This window comes from Miscanthus floridulus, chromosome 9 (genome assembly GCF_019320115.1).
Source record: "Miscanthus floridulus cultivar M001 chromosome 9, ASM1932011v1, whole genome shotgun sequence".
NCBI classification, from domain to species: domain Eukaryota; kingdom Viridiplantae; phylum Streptophyta; class Magnoliopsida; order Poales; family Poaceae; genus Miscanthus; species Miscanthus floridulus.
Window position 1 is genome coordinate 39845333 of NC_089588.1, and position 14074 is coordinate 39859406.

General features: G+C 46.2%; 1 pseudogene; it reads right to left on the bottom strand.

Moving 5' to 3' along the window:
- Nucleotides 1–4868: 4868 nt before the first annotated feature.
- LOC136479695 (probable protein phosphatase 2C 74) lies at nt 4869–13857 on the bottom strand (annotated as a pseudogene).
- Nucleotides 13858–14074: the final 217 nt, after the last annotated feature.

Here is a 14074-nt window from a genome sequence, read left to right on the forward strand (position 1 = left end):
GGGTGCCGCACAACCAACACAAGATAAGGATCGCACAAGCCACGCGCAATCCACTAGAGTTGCATTTCATGATCTTCCACGGGGAAGGGACAAGAACCCCTCACATTGTCGATGATTGGAGCCGGCAACAATCAATAATAGCCACTAAACGATCCACCAATCACCGGGCCGTCTAGCTGTCGGCAAACACCAAGAGTAACAAGAACTCCACCAGCCCAAATCGCCCAACTAGTGCCACAAAATGCTAGAACACTAAGCAATGCACTAGAGGCTCTCCAATCTCACTCAAGATGATGAAATTAAGTGTGCAAGTGAGTGGAGTGGTATGCTCAGCTCTCAAAGGGTGTATGTAGTTGTTAGAAGTGCCAAGATAGTGGCCAAGGCCGGCCACTAGCTCTATTTATAAGCCCACAAGCAAATAGAGCCGTTACCCCTTTGGAGCAGCTTTCTGCGAGGGCACCGGACACGGCAGTGCCTGCCACCGGACATGGCGGTGCCCCTCCCAATGGTCACTTTCCAACGGCTAAAAACTAGCCATTGGGGCACCGGACAGGGTGGCGTTGGCACTGCACCTAGGGTGGCGGTGACCACCTGGCCAATCTTCCCAAGAGACCAAGTCTTTGGAGAAAAGAGGCGGTGCACCATGGTGACCTCCCTGTTTTCCCCGCTCTCTAGATTTTTATGGCAGTGTCACCAGACACCCATGGCGGTGCTAGGGGCGGTGCACCGCCCTGCGCACGGCGGTGCACACTAGTCACTCCGGTGGCCGCCTCACTCTTCCTCTTCTCTGTTGGGTCCAGGTGGGCACCGCCCTAGGGGTGGCGGTGCCACCAGATAGGGTGGCAGAGCCCCATTAGTGCACCCCACTCTCGGCCTCCTCTGCTGGTCACCGCCATAGGGGTGGCGGTGCACCGGACAGGGCATGTCGGTGCCCCTGTGGCAGCGCCCGGAGCCCTGCAACGCCTCCTTTTCTTCACCTTTTTCACCACCTTTGCAAATGTGCTAACACTCCAAGTGTTTCACCATCATGTGCAGTGTGTTAGCATTTTCACAATCATTTTTCAAAGGTTAATCACTCTCTCACCGAATGTGCACTAGGCCTAAAATGCATATGCAAGTTTTCCAACTCCTAGTGGCACTAGATGATCGAGTTATCTGATAAGAGCTCCCCTCTTAATAGTATGACCATCTATCCTAAATGTGATCACACTCGCTAAGTGTCTCGATCACCAAACCAAAAAGCTCCTATTAAGTTTCACCTTTGCCTAGAGCTTTTTGTTTTTCTCTTTCTTCTTTTCTAAGTCTAAGCACTTGATCATCATGTCCACACCATCATCATGATCTTCACCATTTGCTTCACCACTTGGAATGTGCTACCTATCTCATGATCACTTTGATAAACTAGGTTAGCACTCGGGGTTTCATCAATTCACCAAAACCAAACTAGAGCTTTCAAGAGTCTGGTTGTGCTGACCGTTGGCGGCGTAGACGCGTGGTGCATTGAGGAGAACCGGACCAATGCAGTTAGTTCGGTCATGAGGACCGGACCCGGTCCGAAGGGTTTGGGTGCTCTTTGGACGGCTTTGGATGCAACTAGACTCTAGGGTTGCGGTAGGACCGGACCCGCTATTGCCCTGAGTCCGGTCATGCCTCGGTAGTGCACGGTGACGAAGGGTGTCAGGACCGGACCCGTGATAGAGTCTAGTTATCAGAGAACTGGATCAAGTTCGGTCATGTTTTTAGCGCTCGGGAACTCTTTGGAGTTGACCGGACTCAAGGAACATGTTGCGACCGGGCCCAGGGGCTAGAGTCTGGTCTTGACTTTGACTGTGCGCTGACCGTTACTAGCCGTTGAGATCTAATGCACTAGATTCAATGCGGGACAAGTGGACGGCCAGGAGCGACTAGACCCAAGCGACCGGACTCTGCTCAGGGTCTAGTTGGTGAGTCCGGTCCTGCCTGCGCAAGCCCAATGGCTCTCTGAGCAAAGGGGGCTCTATAAATAGTTCTTGGCCGACTTGGGGCTCACTCTCTTAGCACTTTGACATACTTGACATCCTTGTGAGCCTAAGCAAACACCTCCCACTCATCTCCATCATTGATTCATCATCATAGTGAGATTGGGAGTGATTCCTAGTGCATTTGCCTAAGTGATTGTATCTAGTGGCACTTGGGGATCGTTGTGGCTGTGGATTTCTTGTTACTCTTGGTGTTTGCCACCACCTAGATGGCTTGGAGCAGCGGGGAAGCATCGGCACGAGTTGGTGATTGTTCGTGGCCATCTCCCGTTGATTGTGAGGGGTCTTGTACCTTCCCCGGCAGAGAGCCGACATGTAACTCTAGTGGATTGCTCGTGTCATTGAGTTACCTCACTTGTGGGTAGGTTCTTGCGGCGCCAAGTATTGGCTAGGTGTGTGATACCTATTAGTGCCAAACCACTAAGTGTTGGTCGACACAACGGGGACTAGCATGCCGGCAAGCACGTGAACCTCAGGAGAAAATTGGTGTGTCACTTGTCTCTTAGATTTCTCCCGGTGATTGACTTAGTATTCATTGATTGGTTCATTCCTCGATACGGCGGTATAATCACCCTACTCACTTCCTTACTTTCCTTGCAAACTAGTTGTGTAGCAAGCTCTTTAGTGTAGCTAGTTTTGAGAGCTTGCTTGCTAGTTTAGTTTCACCTAGTGGAGCTCTTTAGTGTAGCTTGTTTGAGAGCTCTTAATGAGTAGTGACTTAGCCTCTTGTGTGCATAGTGATCATAGCAACTAGAATTGTTCAGTAGGTGGCTTGCAACCCTTGTAGAGTTAGAGCAAAATTGCATTTCGCCATTTAGGTTACTAGCCTTGTGCTCTAGTGATTTTGTAGAGATTTTATTAGGCTATTCACCCCTCTCTAACCATATTAGGACCTTTCAAACTCATCCAAGAAGCTTCGTGATCTGAATATTTGGGTTTACCTGACGAAAGATGAAGTCATTTCTTGCATTCCATATTACCCAACACATCAAGATTATGATTTCCATGAAGAAAGACTCATGCAGTTGATTTCTGAAGCTCTGTAGGTTTTCAAAAGGCCCCAAATTCTGATCAACCTGAATATTAATGATGGCCCAACAATTCATGGCAAATTGGCATTGAAGGAATAGATGCACCAAGGATTCATCAACATCTGCATTGCAGAGGACATAACTATAATCTTGCAACACCATATTTTTCCTTTTTAACAGATCTCTGGTGCTTAGTCTGTCCTTGAGTAGCAACCAAAAAATGATCTTATGTTTGGGCTAGCATGAGCAGTTCCAAAGCCATTTGAAAGCTGGGTGCAGAGGTAGATGACCACTCAGATGCTTGTAAGCCCTCCTTACTGAGAATGAGCTCGAGTTCCAAATGTAGACCCATAAATCTGGAATGTCACTAACATCCTCTTCATTCAAGGTTGCTTGTAGCTGGAGCATCTATGTATGTGCCTGTTGGGAGAGAGGTAGATAGAAAAGGCTATGCAAAGGGGTTTGGGCTATTCCTTCAGCAAGAGTTATCTTTCTCTTCTTTACAAATGAGAAAAGTTCAGGAAACTTCTGAGAAAGAATTTCACTCCCCCAAAGGTTATTCCAAAAGAAACATGACTGCCCATTATTGATCTCCACTCTAGCCATCCCTTTGAATTTGTCAAGCAGCTTCAATATATCTCTCCACCAAAAAGAGCCTCTTTTAACACTTCCTGGTAGTTTACCATTTTCATAATATTTCTCCTAAACCAAGGAAACCCAAGGGATGTCAGCCCTATTAAAGAATTTGTGGAGATGCTTGATTAATAACGCCTCATTCTGAGTTTGGATATTCAAGACCCCTAGTCCTCCTTGTTCTTTTGACCTGCACACACTTGGCCAGGCTGCTTTTGGTTTTTGCTTGGCATTAAAGTCAGCTCCCTTCCACAGGCACAATTTCCTCAGTTTATCAATTTGCTCTATCACTGTCTGCTGAAGCAAGAATGTACTCATACAGAAAGTAGGCATAGTTGAGAAGATGGAATTTTTGACCTCTAGCCTTCCTGCTTGATTCAAGAAGATTGATGTTGCAGCTAATCTCCTCTCACACCTGCTGACCAGTGGGGGGAAGTCAATCACCCTGGGCTTAGTGAGACTTAGAGGCAGTCCAAGGTATGTGAAAGGTAGGGATCTAGTCTCACAGTTGAAGGTTCTGGCTAGGTGCTGTAGTTTTGTTGCACTTGTATTAATGGGGACCATAACTGACTTTGAGTAATTTACTTTCAATCCTGTTGATTCCCCAAAGTTGTGTAGTAGAGCTTTAAGGGTCCATAGCTGCTTGCTACAAGCTTCCATTACCACCAAAGTATCATCTGCATACTGAATTATTGGGAAGTCATTAGTATATTTGAGGGGAATTGGCAATTTCAACAGCCCTTCTTTGGCTTTGTTGACCACTGACTGGAGCAGATCAGCAGCTAAAACAAAAATCAAGGGTGATAGGGGATCACCCTGTCTTACTCCTCTTCCGCAATGAAACACTTTCCCTGGCACACTATTAAGTAAGACAGAAGAGGTTCCTGAATCAAGTATTGCCTTCACCGATCCTAACCATCTCTGATGGTAATCACTTCACTGAGGGCGTCCAAAATTTTGTCTTTGTTATTTCAGCAACAGTTTTATGGAGACATATTATATATAAACAATAAAAAAAATCTCGAATGTTACAAACTGTATATGCTGTATATGTACACTTCACATCTCCGGGCAATTAGTCAGTGAGTTGACGAAGGAACTCTCTCAGTTCATCCTCCGTAATCGCAAATCAAACTAATTTGTTGCTCCGATCCATTAAAGTTATGCTCGATTCATCGGTGCTCAGTCAGTGCATCATCAGCTCCTTGCTGCCCTCCTTGGACACTTCTACCGTTACAAACCTCCCGAGGTCAACGACCATGACGGTGACGTCGTCCCTGCTCCCCCTGCGACGCGCCATGTCCACGAGCTCCCTGCATGCCGTCGCCCGGCTCCTAGATACTGCGTCGACGGCCTCCTGGTTGCTGACCTCGTCCCAGAGCCCGTCAGACGCGATGACCAAGAACTCGCACCCAGCATCAAGGGCTACCCTGGTGACTGCCGGCTCCGCGACGACCCACTGCTTCAGCATGCCGTCGCCGAACGCGCGGGACACGGCGAGGCTGCCCTGCACCCGCCACACGCCGCTGCCGCTGTGGCTCACGTAGCCGCCCTCCCGCTCGATGCGCTCCCGCTCCTCCTCCGTCCCTGGCGCAGGTGTGGTCCGCCGTCAGCGCGGCCGCGGCGCCGTCGTGGCTCAGCACGGCGCGGCAGTCGCCGACGTGCGCGACGTAGAGGTGGCCGCCCTTCACTACCGCCGTTGTGGCGCATGCACCGCCGCTTTCACCCTGCGACGTCATTTTCACACGTTATGGCATGGTATTTTTTCTGCAACGAACGCAAACAAACTTTTGGACACGATATGGTTTGTCATTCAACCAAATTTGGAGACTGGAAAACGATAAAGTGATTTAGTGTTTCAAACAAACTGTACACTACAGGACCGTGGCTGAATATTGAAGCTTCAAATTTAGACGCTCCTAGTCCTAATAAGAGGCTAAGATTCAAATATATGTTTTAGAGAAAGTTGACAAATTAAACCATGCATGCCTTGTGTGTACTCAGTACAGTAGCTACAAATTAATTTAATGCAACCTCAAACTAAATCATCTCTCTCTTTTTTTATTTCCTTCCTGATGAATAACGCCAGTGACACGGCAAGTGTACGTAGGTAATCACATCGGCCAATCATGATGAGCTCAAAAGGAACAAACCCTAGTCGCAATCACATTCACATGTGGGCTTGGTCGTCCAAAAAGATTAATTAAGGATATATACATCGCAGCCACAAAAAAGAATCTTTTTGACGTGTTCAACGTAGGAGGAAAGTGCATATGCGTAGTAGACCCGGTGAACAAATCGAACGTGCCTATTAGTAGTGTCACTCTGGCAGTACGCTGTACGCACCTGATGTTGCGCCAGGAGCTCGTTGTCGGTGGCCAGGTAGGCCGCTCTGATCGCCGCCGAGACGCCGTCCTCCGACGATGCTTCGCCGCGCGTCTCCGTTCCCGCGGCCAGCACGGCGGAGACGACGTTCCTGCCGAGCCTCTGGGAGACGAAGTCCACGGCCGCGCGGCCGCCGTGTCCGTCGAACACACCGTAGAATGCCTGTGGGAAATTAAAAGGTTCGGAGATTAACAAACCAAAACATGCTAGGTGCCAGTGTTGGGCGTGCTTATGCTTACATCTTACTGGGTCAAAAACACATCCAAACTACATTAAGTACTATACGTGAGTATTTGGTCAACCATAACGGCATATATAACCTTTTATTTATCTGTCACTTTAGTTGTGGATCTTGCTTGATGACAATTCAAGAGGGCTAAGTTTAGAGACTAAAACTCACTATATTTAGTGTTTTTGTTAGCGCGTAGGAAGTGCAATTGTTTAGTGTTCACCTAAGGTAATTTCTAATGGCAAAGGGGCCACGGCAGCATTTGGTCACAACAAAGAGCTCTGCCCCTGCTGTCAGTAGAGCAGCCATAATTGTACTCCATCCATCGAAAAATGGGAGCATTATATTCGTGGAGTATTCCACCTTGGTCAAAGCCATCACTAAATTAAATTATTTCTCAAAACCCTCTCGTGCTACTAGCTAACAAGGGGCATTTAAAGTGTATTACTACCTTGTAGCTTAGTTTTTCATAAAACTTATAAGAAATATTCATATTTTTGCACTTATTTAACAACATAAAAAGCACAAGTATGTAGTTTTTCTAAAAAAAGTCGTATACAATGCAGACTTATGTAAAATGGATTATATTCTGTAAACAGGAGAAATCAAATATTTATTTCTGGCATACAGTAATTAGGAAAAAATGTTAAATTCACCAATTCATGAAATAATAATTCTTGGAGAAAGTATGATATATGTTCAAGTTTTACTGGAAAATGGATACAAATATACAATGTACATATACATATGAATAATATGACATATCTCTTTAACGGAATATTGTTATCCGTGGTATTTATAGTCTTACTCATATCTAGCAAGAAAATTAGAAATGCTGTCCTTATATGTCTCTTAATAAATCCATAGCAATACTACTTACGAGTTCATAAGACCTGATGGATTAGGCTGGAATTTTTTTTTATCAAGGAGGATGGAAAAAAAATTAGATAATAAAAAAAATTCGCATCAATAAAAATCAAATCAAGCAAATAATTTATCAAATCATTTGCCACGCAGATAAAAAAAATTACCAGCTCAGAATCTCCACCATGTTTATCAGTCACCACGGCATACGCATCCTCCATCGCATGCCTTGGCCCTGCTTTGTTAGAATCGATGTGTGTGTACCTCTGTAACCGTAGGATTGGGTAAGCTCCTTTACGTTTCTCCTTTCGGCACAGCAACGTAGACGCCGGTGCCGCGGTGTAGTAGGAGTCGTCCAGCGCGGTGGAGAGAAGTCTAGTGGCGCCAGCGGTGACCCTGCAGGCGACGGCAGTGGTGGTGGCGGGCACATCCCGTCGCTGGCAGCACGGTCTTTAGATCAGTTTAGGTGGGTGTGGCGGCTCACGGCAAACCTCGTGGTCCGAGCCCTCACCCCCACCTTCCTTTTATGTGTGCTGTGCGACAAGGGCCCACCAACCGAATTAGGGTTGGGCTCCCCCGATCAGGGAGTAGAGATAGGGCCCAATAGGCCGTTGGGCCTATTGGTGGAGATCAACTAATATTCTCCCCCTTGATCTCATTCCATCTTTCACTTTCATATCATTTGCTTTTGTTCATTCCATTACAGATTAGCTCATAGAGCATGTCTCGTCGTCACGGTCCATTGCCGATAGACTTAACAGCTACAACTCACTACTCTGTTCTGAAATAGATACTTATCTTTGGGCCTTCTTTTGTCCAGGAATATTTTAGGCTTTCCCTTAAACCCAAGCTAGCTTCATGTTCTCTGAACACCATGTCCTCTGAACATGTTGGGTGGTAAGCCTTTTGTAAGCGGATCCGCGAGCATCCTTTCTTTACTTATATGCTCAAGATTTATGACTTGATCTCGGACTTTATCTTTCACAACATAATACTCCATGTCAATGTGTTTGGCAGCACCACTTGACTTATGTTGTGAGCATCCTGTACTGCCAGATTATAATCGTAGTATTACTTTAGTGGTCTATAGATGTCGTCAACCACCTTCAAACCGGGTATGAACTTCGTTAGTTAGTTCACCTGCTCGTTGCCTCATAACACGCTACAAACCGTCATACATTGTGGACGATGTAGTGACAGTTTGCTTTGAGCTTTTCCATGAAATAGCTCCCCTTTGCGAGATGATAGAAAATCCACGTCTAGATATGCATTCACTCTCGCATAATCAGAATCTGAATATCCCACCATGTGGAGTGAATTAGATCTTCTATATGTCATCATGAGGCCTTTCGTTCCTTGCAAATAACGCAAGAATTTCTTTATCAATTTCAGTGTTCTATTCCAGAATTCCTCTAGAATCTGCCAAGTAAAACTCGGTAACAAATGCCAAGTCAGGGCGTGTTCATACTTGAGCATGTTGGAAGCTTCCGACAACTGAAGCATATGGAACCACTTTCACTTTATCGATTGAGCTCATATTGGTTCCTGAGGCATTTAAAATCCCCATATTTGTCGCCCTTGACTATAGGAGCAGGTGATGGACTATATTTGTGTATACTGAATTTCTTTAAGATCTTTTCCATGTATGCCTTTTGTGACAGTCCTTATACCCTTTTTCTTCTATCTTGGTGAATCTTGATCCTTAGAATGAACGAGGCTTCACCAAGATCTCTCATATCAAATTTCTTTGTTTCCAGTAGTAGACTGACATCACTACTAGCAAGTAAGATATCGTCTACATACAGGACAAGGAAGATAAACTTCCCATTCTTAAACTTTGTATAGACACAATTGTCCTCTACCTTCTCTTTAAAACCCAAAATTCTTTATTGACTGATCAAACTTCAAGTACCACCGTCTTGAAGCTTGCTTTAATCTATAAATAGATTTGTTTAGGCGGTATCCTATTTGTTCTTTTCCTTCCATGACAAAACCTTTCGGTTGTGCCATGTAAACATTTTCCTCCAAGTCTCTATTGAGAAATGCCGTCTTTACATCCATCTGATGTAATTTTCAATCGTAATGTGCCACTAATGCCATTATGATTCTGAAGGTAACTTTACATGAGACTGGAGAAAATGTCTCATTGTAATTAATCCCTTCTCTTTGCATATAGCCTTTTGCCACAAGTCGTGCTTTATATCTCTCTATATTTCTTTGAGAGCCAAGTTTTGTTTTGTAGACCCATTTACAGCCTTATTTCCAAATCCCAAACTTTATTGACATTCATTGTTTTCATTTCATCTTCCATGGCCTCAAGCCACTTTGATGAATGATCACTTCTCATGGCTTCTTTAAATGAGGTGGGATCATCCTCCATTTGAAATTCCTTAGTGTTGTACACTTCATAATCAGCAGGAATAGCTGATTTTCTAACTCTTTGAGACCTTTTAGGGGCCTCCACTTTTGGCACATCTTCTGTTTGAGGCTGTTGTTGCTCCCCCTCATGTGTGGCAATAGGTTCTATAGAATCCTGAAGAACAGGTTCCTCATTTTTATTCATTGTTGGCATAGGTGAAATAACAACAGGTGCTGGCACCATAGTATCTAGCACTGTCGGTGCAGTTATAGCAGGTAGTGAGAAAAATGGCTCATGAATCATTGGAGTGGACGCATACACCCGTTCCACTTCAAGGATAATTTCTCGAGCTACCATGCTCCCCCTCATCTTTTCATCCTCTAGGAAAACAACGTGTCTCGTTTCCACAAACTTTATATGTCTCTCTGGACAGTGGAAAACGAAAACCTTTTGACTTTTCTATGTTGCCAATGAAATGGCACCTTACTGTTTTGGGATCTAACTTCTCAATGTTTGGGTTAAATACTTTAGCCTCAGCAGGGCTCCCCCACACACATGCAAGTGGTTTAGTGAGGGTACATTTTCTGTCCACAACTCATACGGTGTTTTGGGCACCGATTTACTTGATACTCTTTTGAGAATATGAATGAGGTTTTTAACGCCTCCATCCACATGCTCAACTGTAAGGTGGAGTAACTTATCATACTGCCCACCATATCCATCAGGGTACGATTGATTCTTTTAGCTACTTTATTCTGCTGAGGTTCACCTAGTATAGAATACTAGGCTACTATGCTATTCTTTTAGGGTATGCCGACCGTAGTACTCCTACACGGTCAGACCTGACTATCTTAATCTTTAATATCTTAAATTTATCCAATATATCTTTTCTTTCTTTGATTGAATAAATATAGCCATAATGGGAGTAATCATCTGTGAATGTTATGAACGAATCATAACCATCCACACTCTTTACAGGAAACTGACCACAGATGTCTGTGTGAATAATCTGTAGAATTCCTGCGCTTGGTTTGTCATCTTTTCTTAATTCTTTTTACATACTTTCCTTTTATGTATTCTCTGCATTGTTCTAAAACTGAGAGCTCTAATGGAGGAAGAATATCATTCTTAACTTGTCTTTCCATTCTCCCCCTCGAAATATAGCCTGAACGATAGTGCCATAATTTCGACAACGCATCGTGAGCTCTCTTATCCACCATTTCCAGAGTAACACTATGTCACCAGCTGCTTTATCAGCTGAGTAGCATATGTCTTTGAAGAGCCAGTGAACTGACCCTTTAATCTATCGAGGTACTCAGTGACCGTGTCACACTCTGGGATTGAGCCCACAATTGTAGGTTCAATCATGTTCTTTATCACAGCCAAACATTTCTTGTTGGCAGTGACACACTTCCTATGTTCAACAGTCATAGGTTATCTTTTGGGATTCAAAATCCCTCTCTTTAGTTGCCCAAATGGCATCATTCACTTTTGTCTCCCTTACCAGTGCCACAAACTCAGTGGAACACGGTGAGGTGACTACCCAGTCCATCTCAAACAAGATGAAAAACCAGGTTAAAACTTTTCTTAACATAGAAATAACATCATTTGCATGCCTTGATTCCAACGTTGGTCAAAATCAAAACATACAATTATTCTTATACACTAATTCTACATCACCGTTGGGCAGAAATATAATTAATGCATAAATCTTTAACATTTACAACTGTTCTTACACACTAATTCTACATCACCGTTGGGCAGAAGTAGAATTAATGCATAAATCTTTAAAATTAACATATGTTCTTATACACTAATTCTACATCACCGTTGGGCAGAAGTAGAATTAATGCATAAATCATTAACATTACGATATTGTTATTATCAACATTGGTCAAAAAATAACAACATCATAATCATGTCAAATCTCTTTTTCTCTCCAATTAAATACCACATTAGTTCAAAATAACTGGAGAATCAATGTTTTCCTTAGCAGCGGAATAACTTTCTTTTTCTCCGATTAAATACCACGTTGGTACAAATTAACTGGAGAAAAAACAATTTCTCTTTAGCAACGGAAAAATAATTCAATTTCTTAAATTTTACCCACAGGGATAAATTACCTTTTTCTATTTTTCTTTTGAGCCAATTTGCATTTTCAATTTTCCAGGAAAAGAAAAAAAACGAAACTGGGCTCTTGCTCTTTACTGTTTCGGCCTGAAACGGCCCACGGCCCATAGCCCACACGCCCTTCCCGCGCGCTCCCCCGCGCCCAGGCCGCAACCTGGGCCTGGGCCGGGAATTCGGCCTGGGGCGCGCACCCGCCTGGGCTGAAGGCCGGCCCGGTGAATCTACGCCATCCGATGGAGATCGACGGCTGCGCATCGATTTCGCGCCAACAAAAACCCGCCGCGGCCAGCGCACAACAAAACCCTAGAATCATTTCCATTCGGTCTCTCTCTCTCTTCGCTCGCCGCTCTCTCCTCTCTCTACCTCTCTCAGCCATAACCAGCAACGACCGAGAGGACACCGAGCGAGCGAGCGGGCGGTGGAGCGACCATGGCGCCGTCACCGGCCCCCTCGCCGGTGTGCGTGCTCCCCAATGGGTGAGCACGCCGCCGTCGAGCGGCCTGGCCATGGCCTTTTCTCCTTTGGCCGAGCCCGGCGAAAAATCTTCCCGGCTCGGTCTTCTTCTCCCTCGCCGGCGAAAGGCCGGTTCGGCTCCCTTTTCCCTTCTTCCCCGTCCCCTTCTCACCTTTGGGATTAACCCGTGGTGGGGTTGGGGTCAAGATCTAGGGTTAGGATTGCGCTTTTCGATTTGATTCGATTCGGCCGATTCGTTTTTCTGTTCTTTTGATTTCTTTCTTTCGTTTGTTCAACCGAAAAGGGGATCTAGGGTTAGGGTTTCGGCTCTGTTCATCTTAATGCCGAAACATATCCTTTTTCCTTTAATTTCTTTTCTTTTCGGATTTGATTCCGATTGAGATGAGGGGGGTAGGGTTCCGAAAGTCTTTCCCTTCCTTTTCTCTTCTTCTTCTTCTTCTTCCCCAATCGGATCTAGATGCTTTTCTTTGTTTGACCGATTGGGGTTAGCCCTTTCTCCATGTGAGTTAGGGTTAGGTCTTAGGGTTCTTGAGATCCCTTTTCCCCTTTCTTTTCTCTGATTTGCTATTCTTCCTTTTCTTTTCTTTGACATCCGAATGGATCTAGGGTTAGGTTCTCCTTTCTTTTCTTTGACATCCGAATGGATCTATTCTTTTCTTTACTTTTGCCGTGCACCGTCGAACGGTGCGGCTCCTTTCCCCCACGCGCGGTGGCGGTGATGACCGGTAGACCGTGAGCCGATCTCTCTTTCTTTTTGCTTTTACCCGGTTAGGGTTAGGGTTACACACTTGTAACCTGGCTCCGATGCCAATGTTAGAATCGATGTGTGTGTACCTCTGTAACCGTAGGATTGGGTAAGCTCCTTTACGTTTCTCCTTTCGGCACAGCAACGTAGACGCCGGTGTCGCGGTGTAGTAGGAGTCGTCCAGCGCGGTGGAGAGAAGTCCAGTGGCGCCGGCGGTGACCCTGTAGGCGACGGCAGTGGTGGTGGCGGGCACATTCCGTCGCTGGCAGCACGGTCTTTAGATCGGTTTAGGGTTACTGTAGGTGGGTGTGGCGGCTCACGGCAAACCTCGTGGTCCGAGCCCTCACCCCCACCTTCCTTTTATGTGTGCTGTGCGACAGGGGCCCACCAACCGAATTAGGGTTGGGCTCCCCCGATCAGGGAGTAGAGATAGGGCCCAATAGGCCGTTGGGCCTATTGGTGGAGATCAACTAACATGCTCTACTCGCCACCCTATACCCCTCGCCCTCCACCACCAGGTCGGCCTCCTTCGCCTAGGCGGCAGCCGCGGCCCAGCCGGTGGCCACCTCGCCGGCGTCGACCTCGGCCACCGGTATAACCAGCCTCGTGGGCTGCCTCCTCGCAGCCCACGCTGTCTTATTCTTCTTGCTCTCAGCTTGTTGCTCTGTTACGTCATCGTCACAACCGCCGACAACGTTAGGCACCTCTGCACCAACAAGAACAGCGGCAGGCGCAGTAGGCGGCGCCACCACCACCAGCAGCTGCTTCTGGATAGCGACGACTGAGGCAGCAGCAGGTGTCTTCCTCCGCAGCGGGAGGGTCATGGCGGTGGCCGAGATTACGCCGGCGGCTGGAGACGCCGTCGCCGTGGGTAGGGAAGCTACGACCGGAGAGAACGAGGATGCCCTGATGAGGACCTTGCGGAGCTCGCGGAGGAGGCGCGCCAAGGCGGCGGTGACGGAGCACAGGAACCGGGCAGCGTGCAGCATGTCTAGCTCCCGATGTTTTCATACGCAATGAGGAGTACTGGAAGAGTGAGAGACGATGACGAGAGGAACGGGACAAGAGATGAGAAGGGGCTGGGTCAGTCACTTGGTGCCGACTGGTCAACTATAATGCAGTGACCACGTCATCTGGGATATGGTTTTTAATATTGTTAACGGGGAATTTCGTTTACTTAATCCGGACGGCGAGCATACAGCCAGC